The sequence below is a fragment of the Puma concolor genome, chromosome B1, assembly GCF_028749965.1.
Source record: "Puma concolor isolate L17-30 chromosome B1, mPumCon1.1.hap2, whole genome shotgun sequence".
In the NCBI taxonomy this organism is placed as follows: domain Eukaryota; kingdom Metazoa; phylum Chordata; class Mammalia; order Carnivora; family Felidae; genus Puma; species Puma concolor.
The window spans coordinates 163269900-163286179 of record NC_141670.1 but is presented as its reverse complement, the minus strand read 5'-3'; the positions used below and the strand labels follow the sequence as shown (position 1 = coordinate 163286179).

The window sequence follows — 16280 nt, the reverse complement described above, 5'->3', positions numbered from 1 at the left end:
GTATGTCAGTATCTAGCACAGTGTCGCGCCCAAGGAAAATTCTCAGGAAAGGCTTACTGAACGAATTCACACATGGGTGGATGGATGTATTGATAAATGAGTAAATTCTTGACTTACAGGATCCCCTGAAGGCCTGCTCTAAGAAGATATTCCTGGATGATCTTTCAGAACGTTCCAGCTCCTTCTGTGTCCTTCTGATGAGTTACTTAACATCATTGAGATTTAGTTTTCCTATTTATAAATGAAAGCAGTGCCACCCACTTCATTAGGTTTTTGAAGCTCCAAATAAGTAACTTATGCTGGGTGCTTATCCACGAACCAGACACTGTTCCCTATCATTCTCTCTATATTTAGTCTGTCTTCTATGGCACAAGTTGTCCAGGGTTGCACTGGGACAGTAGCAACCTTGCTATAATAAGGTACAATGATAACTTGGCCCCAAAAGCTAAGGTATTTGTGTCTGATGTGTTCAGAAGATTTTTTATTGCCGCAGGAGGAGAACTTTATCAATTCCTCAATTCAGCTTACTTTGTAATAGAAACTTTGTGAATTAGAGTATTTAAGGGGGCGCCTGGGTGGCTCAGTCGGTTGAGCAGCCGACTTCGGCTCAGGTCGCTATCTCGCACTCTGTGAGTTCAAGCCCCGCGTCGGGCTCTGTGCTGACAGCTCGGAGCCTGGAGCCTGTTTCAAATTCTGCGTCTCCCTCTCTCTGACCCTCCCCCGTTCATGCTCTGTCTCTCTCTGTCTCAAAAATAAATAAGCATTAAAAAAAAACTTTAAAAAAAAAAAAAAAAAAAAAAAAAAAAAAAAAGAATACTGCCCAAACTTCCACTTCCCACAATATCAGGGAATAAATATCATGAAGAACCCCCCTGGTTTACAGTGCCTAAAAATGCTGGATAAAAAATGTAAAATGCTTAAATGAGCTGTTAGGAAAAATAATGGAAATCATCGAATCTAAAAATACAAGAAAGCACAAGTTTTCAGAGGTAACCACTGGAAGCAATGGGACCCTGAAGACATTTATTTATTCCTGGTGGCCTAGAGTCTTTATTTTAATATAAACCAAGCAGGGGTAAAGATGCAATCCCTAGGCTCTCAGCAGGGTGAAGAGAGGAAAATAAATCCCTAAATAGGCCAGGACCCAGAAGGTGACATTTTTAATGCAAGGGTAAACCAAAAGAAGAAAGTCTTTCCCACAAAGGAAAATAGTAAAGAAATATTTTCGTCTCAATCTTGATTCTGAGTAGAGTCTAAAATTCCTATTCACAAATGGTTCTCATGAGGGTTTAGAATGAGAATCTAGAATTCACACTACATATGTGGTCCCCAAATACCTAACTTAAAATTTAATTTAAAGTAATTCAAGATTACTAATGCTTTCCCAGGTATATACACACACCTTAAACTGAAGCCTCAAGTATTTTCCTCAGGTAATTATAAATGCGTTGAAATATAAAAATATAAAATACAAGAGGAAACAAGTCATTTAAATGAGAATAAGTAGAAATAATGAACGACAGGATATAGCTACAAAAAATGACTGATGCTGGAATTATCAATTAAGAAATATAAAATAAATAAGTTTGATACACTTATTTTTTAAAAAGAATATTTGAAGTATAACAAGGTATGAAAACTATGAAATATGATCAGATAGCTTTGATAAAAGAACCAAATAGAACTTCCACATGAAAAAAAAAAAGCACATAATGAATGAAATGAAAAACTCAGTAGACAAATATAGCATTAGATACAATGGAAGAGAGAATTAATGAACTGGAAGAAAGAATTGGAGAGTTACTCAATGAGCAGAAGAGGGAAAGCAAAATTGAAAAAAAATTAACTGGAAGTTAAACCATGGAAAGGGGAGGGTAACAGTGGACATCTGAACACTGCTGTTGCCCATGGCTCTGGTGTTTCACTGAGAAGCTCCTGGTCAGAGGTGCCATTGGGCAGTCATTATAATTTGAAAAGAACAGATTGTGAAATACACAGGCCACTACACAAGTTGTTTTAGATGTTTCCAACACATGAATAACATGTTTGGAAATGGACTCACTTGCCTCTGAAGGCTCTAGGTTCTTGACATATACAGCTGGGTTCTGACTGATTGATCCTGGAAACTTAAATGAAAATAAGATGAATAATGGAATATTTTATTCTCTAGAACATACGGATATAAAGGGCACCCAAAAGAGACCTAAATTAGATCTGGAACTTCAAATGAAAACATGGGTGTTCATTTCAATACCTATACGTCCAGAAAGTAGACCACATCTTTGCCAAAAAATTCTTTAAAGATTTGCCAAGAGCCTTAGACATTCTTGTTGATATAATAAAAAAAAAAAAAAGTACATTCGGAGAAACAGAGATTGAACGTAAGTATGGAAGGACGTGAAAGCAAATTTATAAGAACTTGTTTTTTTATTATCTACATGTCACAACTTATCAAAATACTGCACTTGGATGGGCAATTTGGGGACCAATGGAAAATATCAAACCTAAAAATCATAAAGACTTAGTGAACTATGTAACCACATATTATAAAGGGCCAAGAATAGTCTTTGCTGTAACTGGAGGATTTTCCTATGATGAACAGCTTGAGTTAGCAAAGTTTCATTTTGGTGACTTTTTGTCTACACACAAAGGAGAAATACAAAGTCTGCCTACTTGCAAATTCATAGGAAGTAAGAATTGAATGAGGAACAATAAGATTGGCTTTGGCACATCTTGCAAGAGCTGTTTCTGAAGCTGTTGGTTGGGCACATCCAGATACAATCTCTTTCATAGTTGTAAATACGCTGATTGGCAACTAAGAATTGCCATTGCAGAGAAGGAATAAATTTATCTGGCCAGCCAGCCAAGTTCATCTGTCATGGCAAATTATGCCATAGCTTCCAGTATTTCCATACTTCCTACACAGATATAGGATTGTGGGGCATCTATGTGAGTTGTGAATCAGCCATTGTTACAGACATGTTATGTATTGTTCAAAAAGAATTAGATGTGACTGTGTATACATATCGCTGAAAGTAAAATTGCACAAGCCAAAATTATTCTAAAAACAAACATGTTGTTGCAAATCTAATGTTCAAGTCCAATTTGTAAAGATATTGGTAGGTAAATGTTATGCTATAATGGAAGAATTCCCATCCCTGAGCTTGAAGTTGGACCCAATGCAAAGGTATACCAAAAGAAAATCTGGACTCAATGCTGCAGATGCTGAGAAAGTTCAAGAAGTGTGTACCAAATACATTTAGGGTAAGAGCCCAACTATTGCTGCCGTTGGTTCCATTGTGCAAGATTTTAACTGGATTTGCAGTAACATATGCTGGTTTGTGATTAAAATGCTCTTAATCAAAAATATTTGAATACATTTACTTATAAGACTAACATAAATCTGACATTTTTAGGCTATTAAACTTTAAAGAAAAAAATTAAAATGGACATGTATATTCAAGAAAGAAGACATGGAGACTATAATTAAGATATCTAACATTATCAAATCAAAGTACAAGAAATAAATAATAGAGAAAATGTAGAAGAAGGCAGTACTCAAAGAGATGTTGACTAAGAATTTTTATAAATTTACAAAAGACAGAAAACCTCAGGTGAATCAATGAATCCCATGCAAAATGAATAAAAAGAAATAAAAGTTTCTTGTATTTCTTATATAAAAATAAACTTATACTTACATTGTAATGATACTACAGAGCATCAAAGGAAGGAAGGAAGGAAGGAAGGAAGGAAGGAAGGAAGGAAGGAAGGAAGGAAAGGGAAAGGAAAGAGAAGAGAGAGAGAGATGGAGGAAAAGGAAGGAAAAAGAATAAAAGAAAATGAAAAAGAAAGAAAATCTTAAAAGCAGCTGGCAAAGGAACAAGTTAGATTGACATCTGATTTCCAAACAGGTACAATGAAAAATCTGAGCATAATAGAATTTTTTAAGCAGAAAGGAAATAACCATCAAGAATGATATTACCAGAGAAATTGTCCATCAGTAACAAGAATAAAATCAAGACATTTTCAGAAAATAAAAATTGAAAGACCTTTTCAAAAGGAATTTCTAGGGGATGTACACAAGAAAGAATAATGAGCCCCAGGGAAGTCTGAGATGCAAGAAGAAATGCTGAGACAAGAAAATGTTAAATAAGTGGGTAAATCTAAAACAACATTGTAATTTGAGAGGTTAATGACTAGAAGAATTAAAGTATTGGATAATTATAGTAAATACTCTTAAGTTGGGAAAGGTTAATCCAAATTAAAGCATTTTCGGTTGTTTATATCATTTGAGAAAGGAATAGATGAATGAATGAAATTTAGAATTGCTAAATTAAAATCCATTCTATAATTTCTAGGGAATCATTTAAAAATAAAAATAGAGGGGCGCCTGGGTGGCGCAGTCGGTTGAGCGTCCGACTTCAGCCAGGTCACGATCTCGCGGTCCGTGAGTTCGAGCCCCGCGTCAGGCTCTGGGCTGATGGCTCGGAGCCTGGAGCCTGTTTCCGATTCTGTGTCTCCCTCTCTCTCTGCCCCTCCCCCGTTCATGCTCTGTCTCTCTCTGTCCCAAAAATAAATAAACGTTGAAAAAAATAAATAAATAAAAATAAAAATAGAGATATAATTTCCAATTATTTAAGGGAAAATTAAATGAGGAAACAAAACTAAATCCAAAATAACATGATAAAAAAGAAAGGACATATAAACAGGTAAAGAGAAAACACAATATAAGTGGCAAAATAAATTCAAATATATCAGTAATCACAATAAAGGTAAATGCATAAATTCTTTAATTAAAAGTCAAAGACTGTCAGACTGGATAAAGAAACAAATCCACCTATATGCTATTTACAAGACACCCAACTAAAAGTTAGGGACTCAGGGGCACCTGGGTGGCTCAGTCAGTTAAGCATCCGACTCTTGACTTTGGCTCAGGTCATGATCTCATGGTTTGTGAGATCAAGCTCTGCATCAGAGCCTGCTTGGGATCTTCTCTCTCTGTCCCTCCCCTACTTGCATGCACTTTCTGTCTCAAAATAAATAAATAAACATTTTTAAAAAATAAAAATTAGGGACACAAAAAGGTTCAAAGTAAAAGAATGAAAGAACATTATCATGAAAATATTAAATAAAAGCTAAGTCAACATCAGATAAAATCAACGTTGAGGCACAAAACAATATTAAAGACAAAGAGTTACTACATAATTTTTTTAAAAAATTAAATTTATTAGCAAGGTGTAGTAACTATTAAATTAACAAACCTATCAGCCCAATGAGAAATTTTAATATATCTTTCTCTATAAGTGGGAGACCAGATAGACAAAAGAACCAGTAAAAATATGAACTTGAGCAATATCATTAACAGTCTTGATCTAATGGACATCTATAGAACAATACATATAAATTTTGGAAAATTTACATTATTTTCAAATATACACAGAATACATATGAAAATTGGCCATGTGGAAGACCATAAAATAAATCTAAATAAATTTCAAGGAATCAGAATTTATATAAAACAGTTATCTGAATAAAATATAATTATGTCACAAACTAAGAACACAAACCTCTTTTGTTTTTGAAATTTAAAAACATTCTCGTAAATAACTTTAGTCAAAAACATTATAAGGAAAAATGTTAAATACTTATAATGACAAGATAATGAAACTTGTGTGAGATAGTCACAGCAAAACTTAGAGGGAAATTTAGAAACTTAAATGCTTTTCTAAAATAGAAAGACTGAAAAGTTAACTAGCTAAGCACATAACCTAGGAACATGGTAATAGAAAAACATAAAATATGTAAAGTGGAAAGCAAGACGTAGTAACTGTACAAGCTTAAGTTAATTAAATAAAAAAGAGAATATTATCAAAGCAAAAGTTGACTCTTTCAAAACACTAACGAATCAACAAACCTCTGACTAAACTGAGAAGAGAAAAAAAAAGACTTAATTAACGATGTTTAAAATAACTAAGTGAATGTAATTACTAATGCAGAATAGATTGGCAGGTTAACAGTGAATATCAATAACAAGTAAATTTGAAAACATAGATAACAAGAACAAATTTAAAGGAAAAAAAGAAAATAATTCCAGAAGATATAGATAACTTAAGTAATCCTACATTTATTAAAGAAATAAAATCAATAATTTTAAATCTCTTCACAAAGTAAAAATTAGTCCTTGAACATTTTACTTGAGCATTCTACAAACATTCAAAGAACAGATAATGGCCATCTTGCACAGACTCAGAGAACAAGAAAGAAAGAAAAACTACTCACATCATTTCATAAAACTATTATAATCTGATACCAAAACCAGACAAAGATAGTGTAACACTATCTTTGTTTAAGATAGTATAAGGAAATAAATCCTAGAAATTAAAAGTAAGAGAGCAGAAATAAAAAATTAATGAAACATCTGAAACTAAAATTGAGAAAAATATTTCAAAAGACACAAAGTTATAAAATATGAGAGAGACGATAAGAAAAGATTTGAAAACCAAAGAGAATTAAAAGGGTAAGAAATAGAAAATCAAAAGAGTACGTTCAATATCCCACAAATAGAAGTTCCAAAAAAGAAAACAGAGAAAATAGAGGGAAATCAATTATGAAATAAATAAAATAAGAAAGTTTCTAGAACTAAAGAAGTTTCCAGATTGAAAAAGCCCATTGAGTATCCATTATGATAAATGAAGACCACACCACATGTCAAATACCAAGTTATGCTTACTGCTGTATCCCTAGTGACTAGAACAAGTGCCTGTGCTGTTTGTGTACTATGCCAATTACATACAGGGAATCAGGAACTATAATGATATAGGACTTCTCAACATAGATCCAGCTGCTGTGATCCTTTTTTTGTTGTTGTTGTTTTGCTTTTGCAGTGTGACGGTTTAAAGAGAGAAACAAACAAAAAAATAGCATGTGACCTTCTTATCTCTGGATGAAAAAAGGGACTTTCTATCAACTTCCTTACCATGTCTATAAAGGTGACCCTCTGCTTCTTCCAAGCTAGTTTGTATTCTAGTATGCTTTTTCCCATTCTATGAACATTGGGAAATAGAAAAGAAGGCAGAGATTCACCAATCCATTCAACTAAAACCTATTCACTGTTTCTAGTTCCAGGACAAAATGGAGTAGACACACTTCTCCCTATTGTTCCCACTAAATAGAGTTAAAACCACTGAACATTATATATAAAAGAAATATAAGAAGACTTGAACTTTAGAGAAAAGGCAGACTGTCTAAGGACCTCATGACCCAAGGAATGACACAGGGGTAAATTTCCGGGTTTTCTTTTTCCTGTTTATGGTGGATGGTGGAGAAGCTGACAACCAGGAAGTGCCAGTAGGCACCGACAAAAAATGTCCTCCCAAAGTCTATTCTCTCTACAAAGGAGCAGGAAAGGGACAACCTAACAAGATAGTAAATGTTTAGACAATAACTACTGTACTCTAGGGAAACACCTTGGAAAAAACTGTGGTCCCACCACCATTATCAAAGGCCAAGTGGAACAATATCAAGGTGCCCCTTTGGCTCCCAGCCAACTTGGAGGCCTGGTAAGGAGTCTGATCTCCTACCTTTACCCAGCAGTAATGAGAGACCATGCTTCTCGGTGTCCACAGAGGTCAAGAGGAAAACCTGGTCTTCTTCCCACCAGATAGCAGTGGGACAGTGTCCACTTTCCTCTACCAGCGCTATATCAGAGGCAGCCTGCTAAAAGAGAAGATTTAAATAATATTGCATCTGATAACATAATATTCAAAATATCCAAGATAAAATTTAAAAAATAACTACTTAGTATACTAAAAACCAGGGAGGGAAAAAAGCAGGGAAATCACAACTTGAAGAGAAAATACAAACAGCAGATGCCAACACAGAAATTACATAAATGTTGACATTATCTGACAAAGATTTTAGAGCAGTTATCACAAAAATGCTTCAAAAAGCAATTACAAATGTACCTGAAAAAATGAAAAATATGAAGTTGCAGTAAAGAAATAAAAAATATAAAGAAGAATCAAATAGAAATTTAGAACTAAAGAAAATAATAATCTATATTAAAAAACTCATTGGATGGGGAGCCTGGGTGGCTCAGTTAGTTGAGTGTCCAACTCTTGATCTCGGCTCAGGTCATGGTCTCAGGGTCATGGGGTCGAGCCCTGTGTCAGGCTCCATGCTGAGCATGGAGCTTGCTTGAGCTTCTCTCTCTCTCTCTCTCTCTCTCTCTCTGTACCCTTCCCCCGACTCATGCTCTTGCTAGCTCTCTCTCAATAAAATAAAATAAAATAAAATAAAATAAAATAAAATAAAACTCATTGGATGGGGTCAACGACAGAATAGAGAGGACAGACGAAAGAATTAGTGCTTAGAGATAGAAAAATTACAATCTGAACAACAGAAAGAAAATAGAATAAAAACATAAAATTTAAAATAAAAACATAACTTAAACCCTAACATATCAATAATAACATTAAATATAAATGGTCTGAATACACCAAATAAAAGACAGAGGCTGGCAGAGTCAATTAAAAAGCATGACTTAACTCTATGGTGAAGGTCACTTTGCTGAGTGAAAAAAAGCCAATCTCAAAAGGTGATATACCAAACGATTCCATTTATATAACCTAAAAAATAACAAAATTATGAAAATACAAAGCAGATTAGCTGCTGCCGGGGGTTAGGGATGGTGGGGAGGGACTGGGTATGACTATAAAGGGAGATCTTTACGATGACGCCACAGTTCTGCGTCTTGACTCTGATGGTGGTTACATGAATCTACACTCATGATAAAATGACATTCGACTGTATACACACATTGCAGCAATGTCAGTTTCCTAGTTTTGACATTGTTCCATAGTTATGTAAGGTATAATCACTGAGTAAAGGGTATCTGAGATTTCTGTGTACTATTTTTGCAACTTCCTGTGCATTTTTAATTTTTTTCAAAATAAAAAACCTATTAAGCACTTGTTTTGCCAAGTTTTGACATCAAGGACGAACAAAATACAGATTTAGAAAATCCTGCCACTTTATAATCCTTTTAAGGGAGTGGGTAAGACTCAAATATGTTAAAGATACAAATAGCAACAAAAAAGGGTTGCAGCTATATGAGTAGTTCTGGGGTTGCAAAGTCCAAGAGCACCAAGCCCCAAGTATTGAGTCTTTAGAATAACAATTCAAAATGATAACTATTGAAAAACACAGCCTTAGTTCAATGTCAAATTTATGCAGTCAAGGTGAAAAGCAGAGTATACCCACTAGTGGATCAAAAGGGCTTGCTCCACCCAGAACAACCCTCAGTTTTCTGCATGAAAAATTATCTAAAATAGATCTCACCACATACAACACTCATCTGCTAAGTGGCAAGTCTTTTCCATAACTGATCGCCACTGGTCCATCCAGGTCACTTGCCAACCTGAATAATAGGGTGTAAGCCTGGGCACAGGCCCTAGTCACAAGGCCAGCTGCCCATGTTCTGGGAGGACCTCCAGGGGCACACACATTAGGCAGACCCTCCCTAACACAGAGCAATCCATCACTTCCCAAATGACCTTCCTCCCGTATTTTAGTGAGACTGATGTTACCAAGATCTCATTTTTCCTGGCCCTGAGCTAGTAGAAACTTTTGTTCTTTGTTTACCCATGTTTGTTTGTTTGTGTGTTTTTTACAAATTAAAAGTAATTTATTATGTAATATTCTGTGCCTGCAATGGAATATGTGCAATATACATAAGCCCACCGGCAAACATAAGGTCCCAACATTGACAATATAATTGAAATTAGTTGTGCCCTCCTCCCCAATATCCATTCTCCTGCCTTCTCCTCAAACATAACCACTTTCCTGAATTTTGTCTTTATCATACCCTGTTTTTATTTCTTTTTTAAATGTTTATTTTGAGAGAGCACGCAAGAGAGTGTAAGTGGAGAGGGACAGAGAGGGAGAGGGAGAGAATCTCAAGGAGGCTCTGCACTGTTAGCCCAGAGACAGCACAAGGCTTGATCCTATGAACTGTGAGATCATGACCTGAGCCAAAATCCAGAATCAGACGTTTAACAAACTGAGCCCCCCAGGAGCCCCTATCATACCCTTGTTTTTTAAAAACAGTTGACTGCAATGTAGTTTTCCCCAAACAATATTTGCTCAGTTCTGCTTATTTTTGAAAATATGGACAGTGCTTTTATGAACAGTCTTATACATGTCTCCGATGCACGCTTGCAAGAGTTTCTTGAGGGTACACACCCAGGAGTGGGACTGCTGGGCCACAGAAATGTCATCATTACCTGTGCTACACATGCTAAGTTATTTTCCAATGAAACTGTGCTATTTTACAGTCCCACTAGTAGTATACAAGATTCTGTTTTTCCACATCCACGCCAACATTTGGTATTATCAGACTTCATAATTTTTTGTCCATCTAGTGGATTTAAAATGATATCTCACTATGATCTTAATTTGTATTTCCCCGATTACTAACAATGTAGAGAATCTTTTTGTATCTTGAATTGTCATCTATATTTATTTTTGTGAATTACATCATGTTTTCTGGACTTTTTTTTTTTAATAGGTTGCAGGCATGCATTATATATTCTGGATCCTATTTCTTTGTCAGATGTGGTGTCAAGATTTTCTCAGAGTTTGTGGCTGATCTTTTTACTGTCTTTATGATGTTTCCAGTAAGCAAAAGTTATTAATTTTAATGAAGTGAAACTTATTCATCTTTTCCTTTTTAGTTTGTGCTTTTTGTCTTTCATCCCCATAGAGAAGGAAGAATTCATTGTGAAAGGGAAAACTTGAAATCGTTTAGAAGAAAAAATGGCAGAATGGCCTTTGTGACCTTTGGGGAGAGAATGATTTCTTAAACAAGACCCCGAAAGTGCTTATCATAAGTCATTGCTGTGTTAACAAACATTTTTAAGGATTGTTAGAATAAATCAGGAAGATAAGCTGAGCCCTCGCCACTTTTATTTTCCCCGGAGAACCACAGCCATGTGCACTGCTGTTGAAGGGGTGGTCTCAGAGCAAAGGGCTGTTGGTGCAGCCCCGAGGACTGGCCTCTGTCCCATCCCTGCCACCTCGAGGCCACCGCCTTCCCAGAAGGGAGGCACAGGGATCTGCAGCAGTTTCTTCACCTTTAGTTCTTTTTTGTTACTAGTGCTGATGGGGGTCTGTTTCCGCTAATCTTAACTGTGGCAAAATGCTCCAGGATGTCTATTCTTCTGGTTACATATGGAATTTCCTGGACTTCAGTTGATTGCTTGGGATGGGGGCTGATTAGATGCAGCTATTTCCAGGCATCCTTGCCTTTTCTTTCCTGAAAAACCATTGTGTTTGTAACATATTTTTAGGTGGGGCTACATTATTCACATACATTTTCTTTTCTTTTTCACTAGTTTCCAATCGAAGTTTTCTTCCAGATAAAAACCACACTAGCATCGAGGGCTACTTTCAACAGTCCTATTCTTTGTAATACTATTTATATAGTCCTTGTAATACTGTACTTTAACATACTTGTGATTTAAGGCCCATTTTTTTCCTGCGTGATCTCATAAGGCTTCCCTCAATCCCCCTCATCACCCCCTGCTCCGTTCCCATATATCTATTTATGGGTCATTATCCTCTCTTCTCCATCAACATCTTCTCAGCATAGCTGAATGCTCCAGGGAGACTGGGCTGGTGTGAGGTTCTGCCATGATGAATGGGTTTCTTTTCACTCTTCAGTAATGAGCTGGCTTCTACTAAGGGCACCTAATTTCTTGGTAGCTACTTCGAGTAAGTAGATTAGGTTACCAGTGTTACTGCTTATCTCATTCTAGAATCAATGATCCAATTCACAGGCTCACCACCTATAAATCTGGGGAAACTATTACACAGAAGTCCTAGTAATTGATTAGTGGGCATTTTCTGAAATGAATCATTTACAAGACAAAGCCTTGGTTCCCAGCCTATTTCTGAGGCAATTAGGACCTAATGAGTTGCTTATTTGTTGACTGTTTGATTAGGGCCATTGATTCTGGTATAATATCTGAATCTTATACCTCGTTTCTCAGGGTTTTGACCACCAGCTCTTCCTCATTTCTTTTTCCTGTACTTCTTTCTGAAGCCTTCTCATAGAGATGCCCCGTCTGTGGCACAGGAGATCCTTAATTTCCATCTATCTGTTCATTTTGATGGCACTGAGATGTCATGGCCGTTGGGATCCTTGAAAGAAATCACAGCCAGGATGTGCCTCCTTTTGCTTATCTTCCCAGGACCAGCTGACCATATCAGAGAAAAAGGCTGAAGGGAGGCATAGGCAGAGAACACACAGAATGCCCTGCCCCTCCTCCCAAGACCTGTATGGTAATGCAGCCAACAGAGAACTGCTGTTCTCCACCATCAGGGAGATGGCCATGAGGCCGAAATCCTTGTTTTTCCAATCAGATAAGCATACGGTATTTACACTTTTGTGTATGCCAGGCGCTAAATTATAGACCGTGCCTTAAAATCTGAGTGGGACAGGAAGTCAGATCATTGCTGCCATACACTGGAGCACTTTCTGGGAACGAGGTCATTTGCACTAAGAGTTTCACCTACACCATCTTATTTAATCTTATTAGCATCATCTGTCCTCGGTGTTATCATCCATATGAGAAACCCGAGGCAGAGAAAGGTTGGGTACATTTTCTAGGTCGTTCAACTAATAAGTGAAGCAATTCAATTCAAACATAGACTTAGCTAACTCAAGAGGGTGCTTTTCACCACTACACCACACTGTCTCCCTCTTTAAAAAAGAAATGATAGGCCAGAACTACATGACACTAAGTAAAAGGAGGTTTCTCACAGAAAGGAGAGTTCTCCGTAGGCTAGAGTAGTCACGGGCTATCGGGTAGAAGGGAGGTGTCCATAGAGAACATCTAACCCCAGATTTCTCAAACACTTTTTTAAATCTTTTTTTTTTTAACGTTTATTTATTTATTTTTGAGACAGGGAGAGACAGAGCATGAATGGGGGAGGGTCAGAGAGAGAGAGAGAGAGAGAGAGAGAGGCACAGAATCCGAAACAGGCTCCAGGCTTTGAGCTGTTAGCACAGAGCCCGACGCGGGGTTCGCACTCATGGACCGCGAGATCATGGCCTGAGCCGAAGTCGGCCGCTTAACCGACTGAGCCACCCAGGCGCCCCTCTCAAACATTTTAAAAAAATTGTGGTGAAAAAAATATCACATAACATAAAGAAAGATGGAAATGTTTCATGAATTTGCATGGCATCCTGGTGGAGAGGCCATGCTAATGTTCTCATTTCAGCTTTAGTATATATGCTGCTGAAGCAAGCACTCTCAAACTTTTTAACTTCCAACCCACAACATGAGACATATTTTACATCATGACCCAGTAAATACATGCATAAATAACTGAAATGAAATTTTACTTCACAATACTTGCCATACTCTGTTTCTCTACTATGTTTTATATCTTTCTTTTAAAATAATTCTGGTTATGGCCTGTTAAGTAGACTTTATGACCTAGAGATACTGATCTAGAAACCTCAACAGATGGGGAAGTTGAGACCCAGAGATGCCTGGGGTACCTAGCACAGTGTCTTGCAAATAGTAATTCTAAGTGTCTTTGTTGTATTTCCTTATGTGACTCAGCACACCCACGCAGCACCTCAGTGGCAGAGCTGGGATGGAGCCCAGATTTCCTGATTCCCAATCCAGAGTTTTTCTGTCAAGGAAAGTTTGTCAAAGAGGGACTCTCCCATGGCAGAGTTTCTTCACAGGTGTGGGTAGAAGTAGGGGGAAATAAACAGTGAAGTTGTGAAAGACCCACACTGCTCCGCTCCCCAGTGGCCCTTGCCCAAGATCACCAGGTGCTACGACGGAGCTAAGTCCAAAGCTGGTGCTCTTTCTCTGGTTACCTATCCTGATTTGCTCAGTGAAATCACCTAGGAGCTCTGGACTTATGTCCAGCCTACACTCAGATCAATTTCATCCAATTAGTTAAGGGTAGGGTATGTTCTAAAAGCTCCTCAGCTGATTTGAATGCAGAGTGACCACCTCAATGCAGGGTAGAAGATATCCCTTAAAACTATTCCTGCTTCCCCGTCAAGCTCCAACCAAAATGCCTCCCTCCTTGCCCGACAGCATCCTGACTCAAATTCAGAGTCCAAAATAACTGCCTTCCCATTATTGTATTCATCCAGCACTCCTAGAGCTTTTTATCCTGTGTTTATCTCCCCTCCTAGACGATGCATTTACTGAGTGCAGGGCTTATGCCTTACTCATCTCTGTATCCAAGCATGCAATAAATATTTACAGAATGCCCTTTGCTCAGATGGCTCTTCTTCCCCAAACCACCCAGACCTCCTAAATCTCCTGTGATACAGCTATGACTCCTAATGAGGGTGATGAAATTTCTCCCCAGGATGAGTTCTACCAAGGACAAGAGGGACACTCTCTGTTGCAGCTGCAAAATCCTGACCAGGGAAGACAGAGTCACTAAAGGCAGTGAAACTGCAGCAATGCTTCTTGTGTGTCTGGGCTTTCTCTCCCAATATTTCCCCTCCAGTGTCTTTCAGATTTTGGACAAGGCAGTGGCCCAGTTTGCAGAACCCTGGGCAGGAAGTGGGGAAGAAGGACTTCCTGTCCTTATCATGACCGTGAGCACGTTGTGCAGAACTCACTTTTCCCTTTTGTTAGCTGGGAGTGACAGCATTCCTAATTCAGTTGTCACCCTCTTCTTTCCCCCTTGGGGATTAAATAAGAACTCATATATGAAAACAAGCTTCGTTTGGGTCCTTGAGCTTTTCTGAGGACAGCTTTGTATAAATATAAGATACCTTTTGTTATTGTTTATAGCCCAAGGGATTTGCGGAAAGAAGTTGAGAGCCAGCGATGCTCTTTTTTATAGGCAGAAAATAGCTGCTGGAAAAACAACCTGGTGTGTAAGAGCACAATGTTCTTATCGAGCAGACAGAATTATCTTTCCCAGGCAGCCATGAACGCGAAACACCTGGTGCACACGTTTCCTGCCCCTTCACATATTTTGAAAGAAAGGGACCTTTACCCTGACCTGTCAAGCAGTGATCTTCATGAACTTCTGTCCACAGACTCTGTGCCAGTTATCTTGGCTTGCTGCTATGGATTTCAATGGTAAACATAGCTGATTGTCACTTACGGGGCATCTTCTTCTCCAGATAACATTCAGATCTTATCAGATCCACACAAATGCATTTCTTTTTCCTTAAAATGCAGCCACTGGATTGGTTAAGAGCCAGGGGCTTCCTACCACATCCACCCAGCACGGGATTGGGTGCTGCTGAGAAAAACAGGGACCTTGAAGACTTGATCCTGACCTGGCGATTGTTTACAATCTTTGGTGAAAGAAAACAAAACAAAGTCACGGAGAACATTTAGTGAACAGTACATATCTATTCATAATAGGATTCGCTTTCTACGTTAAAAACTCAAAGGTGTTTAAAGAATGTAGAAATCCATGTGGGGAAGCTCTGTGGAGGACAAGGACACAATACACACAGAAGGTGCCCAATAATGTCAGTTAAGTAAATGAAAGAAACTTGAGTTGGGCCTTGAAAGACAAAAAGCATTTGAAACGGCGGAAGAAGGAGCAGATAGCCATGGCTGGAAAAGCCACGTGGCACAGTAGTTTAAGTACTGACAGTGGAGTGAGGCGGGTTGACCCGGGTATGCCACACCCCAGCTGTGTTTCTGAGCAAGTTCAGTAACATCCCTAAGCTTTAATTTCCTCTTCCATGATAAGTGAGTACTAAGAACACCTCCAGCATTGGTTTGGGGGAGAATTGAATGAGGTAAATATAGTCAAAGCTCTTAGCACATTGCTGAGCCTGTAGTGCTGCTCGAACAATACTTGTTGTTGCTGTTGTTGTTACCATCAGGAAAAAATGCGAACAAAGGCAGGAATCACTTAGTCTGTAATAAAATAATCAATATACTTGGTCTCAAGTGTGATTCATATGAATTCAAGCAGACAGAACTTGCCCACTGGAAGGAAGAAAAATGTATATTACCTCCTCAAGCTCTAATTTCCTTCTTTCAGCACCTCCCCCACCCCCCACTGCCTCCATATCCCCACTGTGCCACAGAGAGCGCATCATCCCTCTTCTTTGCCCTCCCTCTCCACTGATTTCCCCTGCCCCCTTGCCCAGGGCTGGACGAGAGCCTGGTGAGTCATAAGGAAGGACTCTGCAATTTTAGCCTTTCTGGCAACAATGACAGTGTAAGGGGTCTGGGGAAAGAGCTTCTCTTGGATGTTTCTCGATC

General features: G+C 38.0%; 2 pseudogenes; one reads left to right on the top strand and one right to left on the bottom strand.

Annotated features, from left to right (window-relative positions):
- The window catches only part of LOC112858693 (mitochondrial-processing peptidase subunit beta-like), a 70639-nt pseudogene extending 67265 nt beyond the window's left edge, over positions 1-3374 (top strand).
- A 9839-nt stretch (positions 3375-13213) lies between these two features.
- Positions 13214-13314, bottom strand: LOC112859177 (U6 spliceosomal RNA; annotated as a pseudogene).
- Positions 13315-16280: the final 2966 nt, after the last annotated feature.